General features: G+C 48.8%; 1 protein-coding gene across 2 annotated transcripts in view; it reads left to right on the top strand.

The window, feature by feature from the left end:
* Positions 1-3,728: 3,728 nt before the first annotated feature.
* GJC1 (gap junction protein, gamma 1, 45kDa) overlaps positions 3,729-4,189 on the top strand; it is a 33,589-nt gene continuing 33,128 nt past the window's right edge. Inside the window, exon 1 of one of the 2 annotated variants that reach the window (XM_011940110.1) lies at positions 3,729-3,920. The gene's annotated coding sequence lies outside the window, so the exon portion shown is untranslated. The remainder of the gene's footprint in view (positions 3,921-4,189) is intronic. The other variant, XM_011940112.1, reaches the window with a different exon arrangement.

Raw genomic sequence — 4,189 nt, 5'->3', positions numbered from 1 at the left:
GGGTTCATGCCATTCTCCTGCCTCAGCCTCCCGAGTAGCTGGGACTACAGGCGCCCACCACCATGCCCGGCTAAATTTTTTTGTATTTGTAGTAGAGATGGGGTTTCACTGTGTTAGCTAGGATGGTCTCGAAACCTGACCTCATGATCCACCTGTCTTGGCCTCCCAAAGTGCTGGGATTATAGGTGTGAGCCACCGCACCCGGCCAACTGCCCTTACTTCTAACTGCATGGATTAGTTTTGCTTGTTTTTTTGTTTTTGTTTTTGTTTTTGAACACGTTCTTGCTCGGTCACTCAGGCTGGAATGCAGTGGTGCAGTGGCGCGATCACAGCTCACTGCAGCCTCAACTTCCCCAGGCTCAAGTGATCCTCCCACCTCAGCCTCTGGGGTAGCTGAGACTCCAGACATGTGCCACCATGCCTGGCTAATTTTTGTATTTTTTGTAGAGGTAAGGTTTTACCACGTTGCCAAGGCTGGTCTTGAACTACTGAGCTCAAGTGATCCACCCACCTTGGCCTCCCTAAGTGCTGGGATAACAGGCATGAGTCACTGCACCTGGCCTGTTTTGCCTGTTTTTGAACTTTTTGTAAATGGAAACTTTTGTGAGATCCATCTTGTGTGTAAATGTAGATTGTTCATATTCATTGCAGCATAATGTACTATTATATGAACATAACACAATTTAGCCATTCTACGGTTGACAGGCATTTTGGGTAGTTTCTAGTTTTTTGGCTTATTATAAATAGTGCTGCTATGAATACTGTAGGACAAGTATTTTGGTGAACATTTGTACACATTTTTGTGGAATTGCCATAGAATTCCAAAGTCATAGTATATTCATAGGTTCAGCTTTAGTAGTGTAGTGGTGGAAAGGTGTGATACCTTTCCTCATCCATCATAAGGGTCATAGCTGACACTCCTATAACAAAAGCCAGATTAACAAGAGAAGGGCATAACCAAGTTATTTAACCAAAGTTTTATGTAACACAAGAGCCTTCAGAAATGAAGACCTCAAAGGGCCAGGTGCGGTGGCTCACGCCTGTAATCCCAGCACTTTGGGAGGCCGAGGTGGGTGGATCAGGAGGTCAGAAGTTCAAGACCAGCCTGGCCAACATAGTGAAAACCAGTCTCTACTAAAAATACAAAAAAAATTAGCTGGACATGGTGGCGGACACCTGTAGTCCCAGCTACTTGGGAGGCTGAGGCAGGAGAATCGTGTGAACCTGGGAGGCGGAGGTTGCAGTGAGCTGAGATCGCACTACTGCACTCCAGCCTGGGCGACAGAGTGAGACTCTGTCTCAGAAAAGAATAAAAATAGAAGACCTCAAAGGGCCGGGTGCGGTGGCTCACACCTGTAATCCCAGCACTTTGGGAGGCTGAGGCAGGTGGATCACGAGGTCAGGAGATCAAGACCATCCTGGCTAACACGGTGAAACCCCATCTCTACTAAAAATACAAAAATTAGCTGGGTGCGGTGGCGGGCACCTGTAGTCCCAGCTACACGGGAGGCTGAGGCAGGAGAATGGCGTGAACCTGGGAGGCAGAGCTTGCAGTGAGTGGAGATTGCGCCACTGCACTCCAGCCTGGGCGACAGAACGAGACTCCGTCTCAAACAAAACAAAACAAAACAAAACAAAAAAACCTCAAGACCCAAGGACAGTTGTCAGCTTTTATGCTTAGGTTCAATGCAGAATGGACACGCCGTGTAGAAATGTGATCAGACAAAAGGGGTATGATGTAATGTAACAGACTGAGCGGGGAACCCAACAAGGCTTGTCAGTTCAAATTCTTCTTGGCCTCCCAGTATAACATTCCTTCCTCCAGGGTATTCCTTCCTGGTTCCTCTGGAATGAGGGTCTTCAAGGGGGAAGAGAAAAAGGGGAGAGTGACCTTTCTGGTTTCATGGCTTGCTTTGGGGGAGAGGGGTTCTAGTTTCTGTGACCTGCCTTGGGGAAGAGGAAATTTTATTTCTATGACTCGCTTCAGGGAGAAAGGGGCGGGAGACAGGAGGGCAGGAGAAGGTCAGAGAGAGACTTTGCTTCTGAGGCCTTCCAATCTCCTTTAGTTCAAAGCACTCAGCACACCAAAGCTCCATACTTTGGGACATTGTTTTCTTTCCTTCTTTTTTAAAGAGATGGGGTCTCGCTCTGTCTTCTAGGCTGGAGTGTAGTGGCATAATCATAGCTCACTGCAGTCTCCTGAGTAGCTGGGACTACAGCCACCACACCCTGGGATATCATTTTCTGAGCCTCAACAGTAGATATTGCCAGTTTTGCATAGTCCGCTGGGTGCGTGCGGTGGCTCATGTCTGTAATCCCAGCTCTTTGGGAGGCCGAGGCGGGGAGATCACTTGAGGTCAGGATTTGAGACCAGCCTGGCCAACATGGTGAAACCCCATTTCTACTAAAAATACAAAAATTAGCCAGGCATGGTGGCGGGTGCCTGTATTCCCAGCTACTCCAGAGGCTGAGGTAGTAGAATTTCTTGAACCTGGGAGGTGGACATTGCAGTGAGCCGAGATCACCCCACTGCACTCCAGCCTGGGCGACAGAGTGAGACTCTGTCACAAAAACAACAACAACAACAAAGTGATTTGTACTAGTTTACAGTTGCAGGCTGTGAGAATTTTAATATTTTATTCAACAGGTACAATGATGTTGTTTACTGTGTTATTTTAGTTACATGTTATTTATTATTATTTCCAGGTATTTTCAGAGTTTTCACCCTGGTCATTTTATTTTTTTCACTTAGTTTTTTGAGGCAGGGTCTCACTCTCGCTCAGGCTGGAGTGCAGTGGCACCATCTCAGCTTACTGCAGCCTTGACCTCCCGGGCTCGAGCGATCCTCCCACCTCATGCTTGGAGTAGCTAGGATCACAGGTGCGCGTCACCACACCCGGCTAATTTTTATATCTTTTGTAGAGATGGGGGTTTTGCCATATTGCCCAGGCTGGTCTGGAACCCCTGGGCTCAAGCAATCCATCTGCCTAGCCCTCCCAAAGTGCTGGAATTACAGGCGTGAGCCACCGCGTCCATCCCACACTTGTCATTTTAAATACATCTGCAGAGAGGCAATGTGATAAGGCGTGGGGACAGACTACAGCAATCACAGGGAGAAGTACTTAAATGCTCCTAGGCCAAGCAGGTCATGAAATGATTTAAGTAGCTGAGTGGGGACATTGCCTACCCGGACAAGGTGACTCAAGAGGAGCTGCCATGTGAAAAGAGAAGCTCAAAGTAAGCACGTTTTGACTTTTTAGGGAAGCCAGAAATCTGGATTTTAATATTTTGGTAATTAATTCATATTTTTGGAAAATACCATACTGGCCACAAAAAACTGGTCAGTGCATTAGGTGCCTAGCCTTCAAGTTTTCCACTCTGGGGCTAGCCCTTAGGGCTTGGCTTTGGGTTGCGGAGTTTGACTTGCAGCAAGTAACCTCACTTGTTAGCGTTTAATTTCCTCTGGTCAGAAGGGCAAAATAATAAAAGATGTGTCCAGAGGTCGCCCATCTCTTTACTAAGCATTACTTTATTAGCCAGTCTCACTCTACTTAAAGCATTTGGAGAATTTTCGGTTTCCTACTGGGCATTTTAAAACTGGGGATTCCTATGCATGAAACATTTTCCCAAGTCCTCTGAATGGGACCCTGCTGGGATGCAAAGAGTTAAGAGGAAATAGCCTATTAGGGTCTTGCTAATCCGAGAAGTTCAGGACCTGAAAAGTATCTAGAGCACTTCTAAGAGCCCCGACTCAAAGACGCTAGGGTAGCTAGATCCACCCAGGGCCCGCCAGATCCTCGAGGAATTGTAGAGCAGAACCTAGGAGGAGACATTAGCATCCCGTGCTACAATGGACCAAGGCCTCGGCGGAGCGCGCAGAAGACAACTCTGGGCCCGCTGAACCAACCCAGGATACCCAGGTAAGGCGAGAACCCACGGCGCCGTTAGCGGCCAGCTCAAACTTAGGCGCGGCTAGCCGGGGACTCTCGCCCGAAAATCAGCTTGGAGGAATGAACTGTTCGGAGCGAAGTCTGCGCCCACCCGGGGTCCAGACTCCACGCGGGTGACTCACACGCGCGCCGCGCCTCCGCCGCGTCCCGGACTATCCGAGAGCACGGCGAGAACTCAACCGCGGAAAGTTGGCGCTCCCGTCGCTTCCCGCGCGTTCCGGGGCGCCCCCTCCCACTCG

Source organism: Colobus angolensis, unplaced genomic scaffold, assembly GCF_000951035.1.
Source record: "Colobus angolensis palliatus isolate OR3802 unplaced genomic scaffold, Cang.pa_1.0 Scaffold187, whole genome shotgun sequence".
Taxonomy (NCBI): Eukaryota; Metazoa; Chordata; class Mammalia; order Primates; family Cercopithecidae; genus Colobus; species Colobus angolensis.
The sequence above is the reverse complement of the archived record's forward strand: the minus strand, read 5'-3'. Positions and strand labels throughout refer to the sequence as shown.